Source organism: Mercenaria mercenaria, chromosome 10, assembly GCF_021730395.1.
Source record: "Mercenaria mercenaria strain notata chromosome 10, MADL_Memer_1, whole genome shotgun sequence".
Classification (NCBI taxonomy): Eukaryota; Metazoa; Mollusca; class Bivalvia; order Venerida; family Veneridae; genus Mercenaria; species Mercenaria mercenaria.
In genome coordinates, this window is record NC_069370.1 from 50692784 (window position 1) to 50708453 (window position 15670).

Genomic DNA, 15670 nt, shown 5'->3' on the forward strand with positions numbered 1-15670 from the left:
CACAGCAGCTAATGTCAAAGTCAGTGACCCAGTTTTATTTTGAGTATGGTGGCTGCAACAATTAATAAGCTGATACCTGCAATGACTTTTTCAATGAAATAAATACTTTTCACAGAAAACAAACACAAAATTTCAGATTTATATCTGTTAATCTTAAACCTATATATTTTCAGACAAATTAATAACAAATTTCCATATTCGGAAATCCTGATAATATTCTATTAATGGTAAATATTGAATTTCACATATACTATAAAATTACACAATATGACAAACCTTTAGAAAATATCATTTATTTGCCTGTGTATTCCAAATCCACTCCAAATGATACTGAAAAAATTTCAGTAACAGTATATAAGCACAAATAATATTGCCAGATTTAAGTAAGAACAGCTGTTGCCGACTCCCTGCAGTTCCCTTATGTGAATCCCTATAGCTACCAAGTGTCACCCCAATATACAGCTATTTGTGTTATGTAATATTGCATCTGCATTCCTACATGTTGTCTAATTTTATCTAGAAGTGCAGTGACTGGGATATTCTAATAATTTCTGTTGTTAAAGATCCTGTGGTCATATTATTACTTCTTACCTTGCAAAACTTTTACAATTGCTAAACATATTTTTAAAGACCCTGTCTCGATTAGTAATCCATTTAGACATATGCAGTGCACAGACATATTCTTAAAGGCCTTCTCCATTATTTTTCTACCTAGCCTAGATTAATGAAGCATCTAATGAAGTTATTTCCAGGACTTAATGCCTAAGTATTGTCAATTTTGTGACTGACCTTTTTTTCAGAGAATAAATAAACAACTATTGTAAATGTTTGAACATGTGTAACTTGTAACTTAGAACTGTCTCATATTAAGCCTTTAACTTTTTCTCCGTGCTGACTGAAAACATCGATTCTGATATAAAAATACTATTTCTGATACAAGTAAAAGACACTCACCTGATAATCTCTAGCACACAACTACTTAAATAGTACAAAAGACAATTCCTCCAATTTTATTTAAATAATTCAGTTTGCAACCATTGTAACAGACGAAACGAGAACCATCATGTTCGAGTCTCAAGAAGCTGGTGATATCGCTACCCAATCTAAATCCACTCAAAATTATGTTATAAAATTATAATTTTACACAAATATGACTACTAGAAGGCTGTCTAAAGTGTTTACTTGAGGCCTCTTATCTTATCTTCATATGATTAGTACAGTCATTGAAAACTATTTAGCTCCCTAACCTTTGTACATTGACCATATATTAGATAAATGCTATCTCTCTTTTGTCTAACAGAGTTATCTCACTTTGATAACAATGCAGCCCATTATAACCCATTCTGTCTACTCCTGTTTTAAAGCATTTTTTTCACACAAGCTGCACATTTCCAGTTTATATCTTAGATAGATTTAGTTTTAGTCTAGAGAATGAATTCTATTTTATTTAAATTTGTACATGGAGAGAGTTAACCTTGCCACCCAAGTCCTTTAATCCCCACCCCCACTACTATAAATTAATTTTCACCTGCATGTGACATCAGAACTTGACTTAGCTCTAATAATATATTTGGAATTGCTGGGCACTTAGTACATAATTACAGAAATCTCTCAACCTAACTGACAATATCTGCAAGCAAGGCCTATAGCATAAATTAGCAGTATTAAATTGTAAAGGATTTAAAATCTTATTTTCAAGTAAGTCTTAGAAGTATCTAAAGGTTCTAACATTTCATTTTCAAGCAAGTCCACCACTTAAAGAATTGCTCCATTTTTAATCTGCACACAGCGTCTAATGCAAGCACAAAAATAATAAGACTGCTAAAATTTCATTTGCATGCAAGCTCAATAATAAAGGGCTTTAAATCTTATAGGCAAGCAAGCCTAGCTCTTGAAAGCTCTCAAAACAAGCCCTATATGAAAAAGCTCTAAAACTTTACAGATCTAGCTGCAAGATTGGCCATGTTAAACATACAGTCTAACCTGTACTAACGGTCACCTCCGATCAGCGGCCATTTTATGACGCCCCCGACGGATTTTCCTCTATTTTATCACTTTATTCAGCGGCTACCTGCCGTCCGCGGCCAGCGGCCACCGAAATTGCCTCCCGACCGCCGTATTTGACCCCTTTCAGCGGCCATTTTTCTTCCAAAACCAATTATTTTTAGGCAATAATCGCCGAAGATACCCGATTTTGAGAAGCACGTGGTTGCTAAGTTTCGCGGGACTTCACCACAAGAACGACAAAATGACATGAGCTTCTCAATTAAAACTGATAACCGAAGGTGTAATCCCCTTTTGTTATGATCAAATGGCCAGTAATTATCGGTAATTAGCGTGTCACCTCGTGTCAATTTTGTTGTTCACAGTTTGACCTCGGTTAACGATAATACTCGATAACTAATTAGTAGCATAATATTTGTGATTTTTTATACTTCTGTCATCAAAATACTATTAAATTTATACGAAATTACTTGTGTTTGAAAAAAAAAAAAAACCCACTCTATCTTTTACGGAACGTAACGGCAATCTTAGATTTAGCGTAGACAATAAGCGCCGAGAGTAGCTTCCCTTACCAAAATGGCGAAAATTGTAAACAAACTTGTTTTGAAGTTGGAAAATTGTCTGTAACAATTTTTGTAAAAAAAAAAAAAACACGCCGGAGTTTTAGATTGCTAAGAATACCATTCGTATTGCGAAGGCAAATGCACGTCATTGTATCCTGGTAAAATAATAATGGAAAACCCAAAAAGAAACGGGCCTAAAGGCTATAGACTGGTCAGAAGTCTGAAAAATACATATACTGGCTGCACCTCCGGTTAGCGGTCACCTGGCTTTAGCGGCCAAATTGTCTGCTTCCCTTGGCTGGCTGCTTAAGACAGGTTAGACTGTATACAAGACCTTCATAATATTATAATGATCCTGAATAGAAGGTTACTCACACTCTGGCACTTGGAACAGGATGCACTGTGCATTCTGCTAACACTTGTGGAACATTTTGTATGGTAGTCAGCACAATGAATTCTCCATGCCTCTACAGCTTAAATCATCTGTATCTCATTAAAACTATTATCTGAGATTTATAACCTCATCACATTTCCACTAATCTTCAATAATTTGAAACAAATCATAAAATTTATAACAGAACTAGCTACCTAAGAAAAGATTGTAAACCTGTAACAACATTCATTCATAAAAGCAAGAAATGTTCAGCCAGCAGGCTTTTATCCCTAGTAATAAACAATTTTACAAGAGGGAGGTTGTAAAAATCTTTTTAAAATCTAATTTCTGCCAGCAAATGGAACTAAAATGTGTCAGGTTTGACAGAGTTACCTCCCATGTGAGCATAATGTAACTGCCTGCATGTAATTAATGAAGTAGGCTAATGGGACCTGTTTTAAACTCAGGAGGCAATTCTATAGATGCATATTTTTTTTTTATTAGAATTTTCTCCAAAATTATCCTCTACATGTTTATTCATAAATCTTTTGGGAAATTAAAGACTGGTGATCGACCCAGGCTCTTAAACACAATGCCACAATTGCTTTTATTTACACAGCCTTATTCAAAACACATTAATTCCAAATTCGCAACTCATATATAAATTTATTTTTTTTAAAAATCTATCAATTACCAAAATAAAAAAAGATTCATCCAATCAATATCTTATGATGCCTAAATTTGCTCTCTCCCCTTCCATTACTGTGAAATCTTCACTGAATACTGAATTACAATCAGAGAGTTTTTCCAACAGAGAAATTTCAAATTTTGTCTAAATTTACTTATAACTAACCTTTTGAACAATTTTTGATAAAAAAGAAAAGAAAATTTGTAAAAACTGCACAATTTTTTTTTCTCATTCTACATTAACACAATTAACTTTAAAGCAAGCTCTTTCTTTCATTCTGTAATTCTTTGAAGATGTGCTGAATGAATTCAGTGTAAATTGAGCTTATCTTGTACTGAAAATACTTTTCTTTATAAATGTTTGAAAAGGAGTGGTATAATAAAGCATTTTTCTAGAACAAAGCACCATTACTTCTGAGTACCTTTGATAGAGAATATCAATCGGCAAAATGATATACATGTAAAAATAAAATGTATACTTTGTAATTACCTGTTTATTGAAGATCAATTCCACTTTTATCTGTACTTTATATTTACATCCACTTTATACACCGTCACTCATTTTTTTTTATTTGCTAAAATACAACAGTCTGTCTTGTTCTTTCTTTTTAATTATTCTAATACTATTTTTAAATAATGACAAAAAAGTAAAATATTTAGTTTCGCGGCAAAGTAAAGAAAACTAAATAAAGTTGTATATCCTATGTGACACTAAAGCTGCTACTGGACTTCGACCATCAAGTCCAATAATCTTCCCACTATCGGTGTGTATCAATGTGCGATAACAGGCAAAATGAGACAAAATAGACCAGTCAACTAGGCTTACTGACTGCAAGTCATGATCTAAACTCTAATCAGCAAATTAGCAAAGACACAAAACTTCTCCCACAGCATGAAGCTGTGTGTATAATACAGTTGCTTAATTCACTTTCAGTAATACCTTTCTAAAAACAGCTGTCAGTTCTGACACATGCATGTATCTCCACACATCTCTCATCCAAATGCTCACATCTGATTATTGTCATTTTATAATAGGTAGACAATTATTATATGTACCAGATTCATATAATCAGTACAGTATGTTTGGGCCCTGGAATGAGCATAATTTACCTTTATATCTAGCTCCGCCCCCACACCACATGGTGGGAACAAATGCCTGGTTCCCTGTAGTTAGCAGAACTTTTAACCAGCTGATTCTATTGTTTCTGCAATTATTTGGGAATGAAATTCTTATGGCTGATAAATTCCATTGAACTCTCTTGATAAGATAAAATCTGGTACTGGGATTAAAACAGACTTTTTGAAGAAAACACATTTTTTTCTGAATTTACTCCTGCGGTGACTCCCTGTCATAATTAATATTCTAACACTTTTCAAGCAAAACCATGTTTCTGTGGCAAGCGCTAAATATTTCAGTGGCAAGCCAAAATGTTTCTGTGGCATTAGCACTAAATATTGCTGTTAGCAAAAATGTTTCTGTGGCAAGCAAAAAACTGACCAGTTGCAGTCAAATAATTATAGATTGTAATTAAGCTGTTATTTCAATAATAGGACAATTTTATCCAAGAATGTCATGGAAGAGTTTAAATTAACTTTTGTTACCGTTCTTCAAAAAAAGAAAATAAACTGATATAACAGAGAAGTGAGCACATTCATGTCAAAATTTCTGGTTACTCTATATGTTTTATAAGCTGAACTTTTTTGATTAAAGACATTTATTTAGGAAATATTTTAAAAATATTGAAAATGAAAATGTCAAAGCCAGGTAGGTTTAGTTCTTTATCAGAAAAGTCAGAAAAAGCAACAAGGACTGGAATCTGCAAAACTGTATGGTAAAATAAGCACAAAACATATTTTTTGTGGTGACAATTCCTGGATGGATGTAGGGATACAAATTACAGTTACAATGACAGATTGACTGAAATTGTAATGCCACTAAATTAGGTCCAGTTCCTCAACCTGATAGAGTAGATTTATCAAGATTGTGAAACTTCCATAATATGGTGGCTGATTTCTGCTATTTCTTTCAGGCGTGTTGGTGAGTTTGAAGAGCGCGAACATGTTAAACTAGTGCGCAAAATATGACAAAACACGTATTTGTTGTATTGGCACGCTAATTTGTGGCTTTGGTGTGTTGTTGTTGTATTGGCACTCTTCATAATTTATGTGCAAACACACAGCACGCCAACTACTATACATTCTGTCGTATTGGCATCATAATTGTCGTTCTGTCATGTTGGCACCCTTTAACATGACAGATCAAATTAGAGGCAATTATCAACGACAATTAGAGGCAGTTATCAACAAATAAACAGCATTTGTTGTACTGGTGTGCTATCTGTCGTTCTTCAAATGTACCAATATGCAAAAATGACAAATTACAAATACAGTTTTTGCCATACTGGCATGTTAGTTTGTCATTTTGGCGTGTCAGTGCTCTTCAAACGCACAAATACACCAGAACGAAATGGCAGAAGTCAGCCACCATACTTGCAGGACTTTCTTATGATAAATCAATGTTCAAAACAATGTTTACAAATAAAATATTTACAATTTACACAACAGAATAATTGTGCACTCATAGCAAATACTAATAAGCTTTGATTATGTGGCAGTTGAGTCCAGTAAGTCCAGAGGTGTTCAAAGATAATCCATCATAGATCCATCGTATAGCAAATATTGGATTTACCTGTATTGGAAAATTAACATTGTTGATTGTATTGAGGTCAACTGCCACATTATCAAAGTTTATTAGTAGATTACCATGACAAAACATAACAGGGCATATTCTGGTTAAATTATGCAGACAGAGAATTATGACAATTAGCAATATCTGTGTTGAAAAAATCTGCTAGTTATCTTGTTTAGCAATTAAAAGCTGATTGTTAATTAACAGATATGAAATAAGATTAACAGCAGGAAGGATTCCAGATAACAAATACTTATATATAATTATACTGACTATTAACTATCAACAGTTCTCTGTATTATGCAAATGGTGTTGAAATACAGTTATGTAAGTAACTTGCCCAACTGTGGTGGGGCTACAGCATCTCAAAATAGACCATGCTTTTTGTCTATGCGCGCACCTTATGGCTGAACCACCAACTTTCTGTAAACCAGCTTGATTGTCATCTACGAATCCTGCAGTAATGCTTAAATTCTGTTCTAACTATTGTCCCCTTATCTATTCTGTCTGGTGATACCACTCTAGTCATACACAGTTCCATACTATAGAATGATTATCACTGAAGCTGTCATGACTGTGTAGCTTTCCTACATTCCATTTTGTTTAAAATTTATTTAACAACATATGAGTCGCACCATGAGAAAACCAACATAGTGCATTTGCGACCAGCATGGATCCAGACCAGCATGCGCATCCACGCAGTCTGGTCAGGATCCATGCTGTTCGCTAATGGTTAAAATAGGCTTTGAAAGTGAACAGCATGGATCCTGACCAGACTGCGCGTATGCGCAGGCTGGTCTGGATCCATGCTGGTCGCAAATGCACTACGTTGGTTTTCTTAATGGCGCGGCTCATATGTGTTTTCAGAGCTATTTTGTATAAACTTAATATTCCATCACATATTATGTTGTCATTCAACTTTACCACACAGATGTCTTCCAAGCTATCAAGTTTATACTCTTTTTTTTTTTTTTCTGTCACAACTGTGCATGTCTAATGGTAGAGGAAGACCCCAGATTATAACCACCCCATTACTGCTTCCTTCTGAAAGCCAACTTGATGGCTTCGTTATATGACAGCACATGCAGCTAACTGATATGAAGTCAAGACACCTCAACCACTTTGGGCTCTATAACCATGCCTACCAGCATCTTTTACTGCATAAATCATTCAATTTGTAGCTTGTCAATAAATGCAGTGATTTCTTCTTCTCTCAAATTAAACATTTATGTTCCATTTTCTTTTTGCATTCTTCCTGCAATGTTTAATATCTACTGAATGACATATCTCCTGGGAGCACTCCGGATGGCATAAAAGATAAGTTAATCTTGGCGCAATATCTAACCTAACATTTTCTTTCTAACTTTTCCGAAATTCCCAAAAGCATTAAACTAGGTGCATTTTTTATAATTAATAACTGTAATAAGATTACAGTGAAAATTAGTATATAATTATGGAAGTCTTAAATGTTCAAGTATTGTGTCAATCAAAAAAATCAATTTAAAATTCTCGTTCATTTAAACAGTATCTTTAAACTTGAAACCCAATATGAACTCTGATGTCCCTGTTTGAATGAAACCATAAAATTTAAAGCCATTTTAAGCAATCTTATTTGTACATAAAGCTAAGTAAAATCTTTAAGGTGAAAATCAGACATCAGTAAGCAATGTTGAAGCAATATACATCAAGTCTTATAATTCAAACCAATTTACTCGGCAAGGCTTCTAAACCAATGCAAGTGCTCTAAAACAAGGAAATATATGGCAAGTTCTCTAAAACAAAGCAATATAAGTCCAAGTCCTCTAAAACAAAGCAATAGTATTACAACAAGTCCTCTAAAACAAAGAAATATACTGCAAGTCCTATAAAGCAAAGCAATCAACTGAAAATCCCTTTCAAACAAGGTTCATTTGATTCAGTTAGCATAATTTAAGACAGAATATGCTACAGGACAAAGTTTAGTATTATAAAACATTACACAGAAATGCTTTACAAGACCATATACAGCAATATACTATATAAAACTAATGGATGCTCTACTTTTTCGTCTAGAGAACTGTTTGTACTGGTTAAGTATATAGAAACATAGTTTGTGACACAGTACTAAAGCTTGATCGTTTTTTGCAAGTGGTCTTTGTTCACAGGTAAATGTTTAAAACTGAAATGAAACCAGTGGTCTTTAGGGCCGTCTGGTCTTTGTTCACAGGTAAATGTTTAAAACTGAAATGAAACCAGTGGTCTTTAGGGCCGTCTGGTCTTTGTTCACAGGTAAATGTTTAAAACTGAAATGAAACCAGTGGTCTTTTGGGCCGTCTGGTCCCTGGTCTTTGTTCACAGGTAAATGTTTAAAACTGAAATGAAACCAGTGGTCTTTTGGGCCGTCTGGTCTTTGTTCACAGGTAATTAAATGTTTAAAACTGAAATGAAACCAGTGGTCTTTAGGGCCGTCTGGTCTTTGTTCACAGGTACATGTTTAAAACTGAAATGAAACCAGTGGTCTTTAGAGCAATCTGGTCTTTGTTCACAGGTACATGTTTAAAACTGAAATGAAACCAGTGGTCTTTAGGGCCGTCTGGTCTTTGTTCACAGGTAAATGTTTAAAACTGAAATGAAACCAGTGGTCTTTAGGGCCGTCTGGACTTTGTTCACAGGCTGTCTTTAAAGTCAGTTGGTCATCACTTTTGACTGTGATACAGTATTAATCAAACCAACAAAAAGCTTTGTATTCAACTTCAGAAAAAGGCAGTAGTTTTCACTGTTTGAATATTTCTTAACAAACTGAAGTCCTTAGATTTTCAAGTAGTTTGTAAAACACTTTAAAATAATTAGCTGCCGGTGGCTAATTTTCATTCATCTTAAGTGAAGTACTTATTAGAGCAAAGTACTGGCTGGTAATCAAAACTAAAGAACGCCACTCATAATATATATAAAACTGTATATATCATAAAATCATTGTGCTTGTAACACATTGTGTATTTAATACTAAAGTAGTGCTAAACACAGAAATAAATTGGTATAAAAAATGAAGAAAAGTCTATGCAGTCACATGATTTTTTTCAAAAAGTCATACATTCTACCTTTCTAATATTCCAAAACCCTGTATATTTTTTTTTGCTTTTGTCAAATATCGAGTCGCACTGACACAATTTAGGTCATATTGCAACTTTTCCAACTTTTGATAGCCATGGAAGACTTCAAGCGCCCCTCTGATCATTGTTCTAGGCAGTGGGAGGGAACCCGTCGTAACCTCCAACCGTCTGAAAGCTAGCTGCATGGACAGCTTCCTCAACTGGAGAATTCTACAAGCCAAGGGAGGTTACAAACCCACAGCAGTGAGAGGATAGTGATTCCAAGTTCCCAACTTTTAATCGCGTTGGCCATGGAAGACCCTTTTATAAATTATAGCAACCTATCAAAATGATTATGGATCATGTCATTTACAGACTTTTGCCTGCAGACATAAAGAACAACTTCAATGCAAATAGAGAAATGAAACATTATTTGAAAACTACAGCATAGACTTTTGTCTATACAACAAAATGACAAAACATAAATAAATGTCTGTACCAAACTCCATTAAAGTACAGCTCCTCAGGGAGTCTTCACCAATTAAACAAGAGCTGTCCGTAAGACAGCACACTCGACTTTTCTCAGTGCTTGACTGAATTAGAGCTTTGCCAGTAAAAGGGGCTTAACTCTTGAGTTAAAAAGGGGCATAACTCTGTCAAAATTAAAATCAGAGTTATGGGAATTGTTTCTCATGGTGTAGATCTGACTTTGATAGCAAATATCTATTTTATGTTTCAAGTCAAAAGCTGTGACAGTAACAGGGATATTTGACTTTATCAAAAACTTTAACCAAAAAATTCTAAGTTAAAAAGGGGCATCACTCTGTCAAAATTAAAATCGGAGTTATGGGGACTGTTTCTCCTGGTGTATACTTTGATAGTAAATAACTATTTTAAGCTTTGATAGTAACAGAGATATCTGACTTTATCAAAAACTTAAACCAACGCTGACTGCGACACCGGCGCCGGGCCGAGTGCGATTGCTGTATTTTTTCTTCGAAAAGTCGAGCTAAAAAGGTTACTTGCGTATTAAAGAGATCAAGACAGTTCTCTCTCCTTCTACATACATAAAACAATTATATGTTTTACCCTGTCTAAATACCAAAATCATAAAATTACTGTTTAATACCTGATTAGCTAGCTATTTTATTTATATCACCTTTTCTCAGGTTTTTCATTTTCTTTATTTTACATCTGGAAACAGGACGACCTATTAAGCAGCATGAATTGTGTCTGCTGCTTACCTTATTTCCAATTAAAATAATTCTGATAAGTCAGATAAAGGTTTGTTAGAAAGTTTGCGATGTGGTAACCAAGATTGATCACATATTGTTACTGAATAATTACTCTGCGCATAAGATATTGCACACTGAATCAATTCTGTAATGAGAAAAGTTGTTTCTCATCACAACATTATTTGCAGGAAAACATGGTTTTTAACTTTCTTACAATCTCACAAAATTATCTAAGAACGTTCTTCATTAATCAGCCTACACTTTTAGCTGTGTTTAAATATTTATTCTCCATTACCTATTGACAATCGGAATTACTTATTTCAAAGTTTTAACAATATCATTGAAATTGATCAAAGATTTAGCATCCTGATACTCAGTCACAGTGTTTAAGCATTGAAAACAAGAGCACCACAATGCAGAGCAATATACGCCCGAAGGTATGACCTTTGACCCCTAAGCGTGACTTTGACCATGAAGCGGGCAATCCACAACGTGCGCTCTGCATGTCGTCTTGATGTGGTGAACATTTGTGCAAAGTTTCTTTAAAATCCTTCAAGCAGTTCAAGAGTTACAGAGCGGACACGGAACAAAGTCATGACTTTTGACCCCTAAGTGTGACTTTGACCTTGAAGCGAGCCATCAAAGACATGCGCTCTGCAGGTGCAGGGTGAACATTTTTCTCAAGTTTCTTCAAAAATCCTTCAAGGGGTTCATTAGAGTTACAGAGCTAAAACGAAATTGCTAACGGATGGACGGACAGATGGACACAACATAATACGCCCCCTTTGAGCATATAAAAAAACAATAAAGCTGCTTCAAATCGAGAAAGACTGAATTTAATATGAACAATTTTGCTAAGTTAACAGAAAATCCTAAAAGTTGTACTTTTAATTCCCAAAATGGCTTAAAATATTTAGCTTTCTTCAAGGTACCGTAAATACCCATGTGTAATGTGCACACATGTCTAATGCTCACCCCCAACTTAACCCTAAAATCTTAACCCTTGAATTGGTCCCCCAGGAAAAAATTGTGCATTTATACATTGAATCTATGGTACTTAAGATGATCCTAGCTTAAATCATGTCAATTTTAGCTTCTGTTTTGCATAATTATGGTTACATGTTAAAAGAATCTACTGAAAAATTTTGAAAACATGACGAACACACAAGTAGAAACCACTTTAAAACGAAGACAATCTAAAAGAACATAAAAACCTCGAAGCAAGTTTAAACCTACGCAGAAGCTTCGCCTCATGCAATATTTGTGTTTTCATCAGAGATATTATATATCTGTAAGTTATTGTAACAGTCGATTAAGATGCATCAGTTAAGTTGTTTTCATTGCCTGTCATATCAACAATGGTGCCGCCAGCTATTTCTTGGCATTCTGTTTAGAATCTGTGTAAATATATGTCATCTTCAGCTGTAAAAACTGCACATCTGTGTAATGACTTAATGTAGAATCTGTGCAGAGTTCTATGAACTCTCTTTCATTGACACTTCAAACTACAACTATCACTGACTGATATCAACCCTCACAAAACTGCTTTGTCGGTGAAAAAAACATTCATTACTTTTTGTAATATAATAAGTGTATAGTGCATTATACACAGATAAATTCCTTCAGACGAGGGGAAGGGGGGGAGGGGTTATAACAACTGCTCTTTTTGTCATTTATCACCAAGGTATAAGCTGTTTTCATATAGGTCAATGTTACTGTCCATCCAGCACATCAGTGCAGGCTGATCATGGTCTGCGCTGTTCCCTACATTCAGTCAGTAAATTTTTAGTGGACTACCCTTTGGATAATAAGTGGTACTACCCAAATTGAATGATAAACCAGTCTATTTTAGAAATTTAGCAGGGTAAAAGTTAAAGACTGAATTTGTAATCTGAAGAGTTTGAAGCTTAATTAAATTGCTCTTGAGCGCACTACTTTGGAAAACCATGGCAGTTTATACGAAGAGGTGCCATTAGTATGGTTCAAACTCAAGATTCCTGGCTGAGTGGTAATATCAGTGTCTACTATTACCACAGTGCATGCCCTTCTGGTACGACAAATATTATTGTTAGTTACTAAAAAAAATCCAAGGACAACCTCTGAAACAATTCTTTGAAAGGAGCTAAATTCTGCTGTCAAATTTTATAATAAGTGGATCCATCTGTCTCACGTATGTTATACTGATAGTCACCTTCATCATCTCCATATGACAATTTTGTGCTCATTATGAAGAAATTTATTTTTTCCTGCTATAAAATGTAAGAGAAAATAAAATAATTTTCCTCACTGCTTTGTAATGCAACTAATTACCTAAGGCATCATTTTCTGTCTTTTGTTTTCCAATTATTTTGCCATTAAATAATTTTTACATATCTTGATTACCTATCCATTAAATAATTTTTACATATCTTGATTACCTATATATAATGTACTGCATCTGATTTTGACAATTTTCCTATCGCTTTATCGGAGACTTCCATCTGCATGAAGAGAACAAATTCAAAATATCAAATCCGTAAACAAACAGATTATATATTTGTAGATCAGTTTATTGTTGATTATAATCAGTATGGGAAAATGAATCTGAAATACTCAATTCATAAACAAGTCTTAGTCCATGGCGCCAATATACTACAAAATCAAATTATCCTTCAAATTTGCAAGTTCGATAAAAACATGTATACCAGAACAGCTTGTTTTAACAAGTTTTCGCTAAAACAGATGTTCACTCTCACATGCAACGGCGCATAATCTTAGGAGTTAACAAATAAATATTTGCTGGAAAGGGATATTACTCTAAATGAAATATCATATATAAGTGCAATATCACCCTAAACTAACATTTTAGAAATTTTGTTGCCTTTGTGAGAAAATATTTATCTCTTTTTTTAACCCTTATCATGATGGACACGATTAGTTCTGCCTTTGCGACCAGAGTAGATCATGATCAGCCTGCACATCCATGCAGTCTGATCATGATCTGCACTGGTCGCTTTTCAGCCAGTACCTTTTTGGTAAGCATCCCTTTTAACAGTTAATGGTACTGTCCAAATTGGAAGATAGACAAGTTCATTATAGAAATTTAGCAGGGTAAGGGTTTAACAAACAATACATTGATGAAAATTCTATCAATAATGAAAAGCAAAGGTCCCTTACTCTACCAAATATCATTCTATTGTATCAGAATATGTTTAATTTGTGGAACACAGCATTACAAGCATGAATATGAACTTAAGTTTAATATTAAAGGAAGTTTTGGAATAGATATTTCCATTCTATGAATCAAGGGCCATAACTGCATGATCTTATATGATTAAAATTAAAACACCATGTTAAACAATGACATTTTGTTCAGCCAATAACTGCATGAATTGTAAAATGAATTCTATTAATATCATCAAGTAATTTCTGTAAAATATCATTTTCATATGCATTATAAGTATTTGTTAGTTTGTAAATCAACACAACATTTTAGGCTCTATATAGACATTTTTATAAAGTTATTCTATTGTATATTTAAGTAAAGTAACAAGGTCAAATAGCAACTCTGCTTATTAAGTAAAGTAGGTCAAATGGCAACTTACTTAGTAAGTAATGGCAATTATTAGTAAAGTAGTCATATGCAACTTGCTTATTAAGTAAAGTAAGTCAAATGGCAACTCTGCTTATTTAAAGTAAATAAGGTCATATGGCAACTCTACTTATCAAGTAAAGTAAAGTCATATGGCAACTCTGCTTATCAAGTAAAGTAAAGTCAAATATGGCAACTCTGCTTATTAAGTAAAGTAAGGTCAATGGCAATCTGCTTATTAAGTAAAGTAAGGTCAATGCAACTCTGCTTATTAAGTAAAGTAAGTCAAATGGAACTCTGCTTATTAAGTAAAGTAAGTCAATGGCAACTCTGCTTATTTAAGTAAAGTAAGGTCATATGGCAACTCTGCTTATTAAGTAAAGTAAGGTCATATGGCAACTTCTGCTTATTAAGTAAAGTAAGGTCAATATGGCAACTTGCTTTATGTAAGTAAGGGTCATAAGTAAGTAAGTAAGTCATATGGCAACTCTGCTTATTAAGTAAAGTAAGGTCATATGGCAACTCTGCTTATTAAGTAAGTAAGTCAAATGGCAACTCTGCTTATTAAGTAAAGTAAGGTCAAATGGCAACTCTGCTTATTTAAAGGAGTAAAGTACTGTCAAATGGCAACTCTGCTTATAAAGTAAAGTAAGGTCAAATGGCAACTCTGCTTATTAAGTAAAGTAAGGTCAAATAGAACTCTGCTTATTAAGTAAAGTAAGGTCAATGGGCAACTCTGCTTATTAAGTAAGTTAAGTCAAATGGCAACTCTGTTATAAGTAAAGTAAGTCATATGGCAACTTGCTTATTATAAAGTAAGCAAATGGAACTGCTTATAAAGTAAGTGAGGTCAAATGGCAACTCTGCTTATCAAGTAAAGTAAGGTCAAATGGCAACTCTGCTTATTAAGTAAAGTAAGGTCAAATAGCAACTCTGCTTATTAAGTAAAGTAAGGTCAACTAGCAACTCTGCTTATTAAGTAAAGTTAAGGTCAAATGGCAACTCTGATTATCAAGTAATGTAAAGTCATATGGCAACTCTGCTTATTTAAAGTAAAGTGAGGTCATATGGCAACTCTGCTTATTAAGTAAAGTAAGGTCAAATGGCAACTCTGCTTATCAAGTAAAGTAAGGTCAAATGGCAACTCTGCTTATTAAGTAAAGTAAGGTCAAATGGCAACTCTGATGATCAAGTAATGTAAAGTCATATGGCAACTCTGCTTCTTTAAAGTAAAGTGAGGTCATATGGCAACTCTGCTTATTAAGTAAAGTTAAGGTCAAATGGCAACTTGTTATCAAGTAAGAAGGTCAATGCAACTCTGCTTATTAAAGTAAAGTAGTCAAATGCAACTCTGCTTATTAAGTAAAGTAAGGTCAAAAGCAACTCTGCTTATTAAGTAAGTTAAGTCAAATGGCAACTACTTATAAGTAAAGTAAGGTTATTCAGCAACTCTGCTTATTAAGGAAAGTAAGGTCAAATG

At 34.0% G+C, this 15670-nt stretch overlaps 1 protein-coding gene across 12 annotated transcripts in view; it reads right to left on the reverse strand.

The window, feature by feature from the left end:
- LOC123561596 (poly(rC)-binding protein 3-like) overlaps positions 1-15670 on the reverse strand; it is a 192630-nt gene that overhangs the window by 47556 nt on the left and 129404 nt on the right. The window contains exon 1 of one of the 12 annotated variants that reach the window (XM_045354068.2): positions 4118-4527. The exons of 10 other annotated variants lie outside the window; for them this stretch is intronic. The gene's annotated coding sequence lies outside the window, so the exon portion shown is untranslated. Of the gene's footprint in view, positions 1-954; positions 979-4117; positions 4528-15670 lie in introns of those variants that run through there. One more of the 12 variants, XM_045354071.2, reaches the window with a different exon arrangement.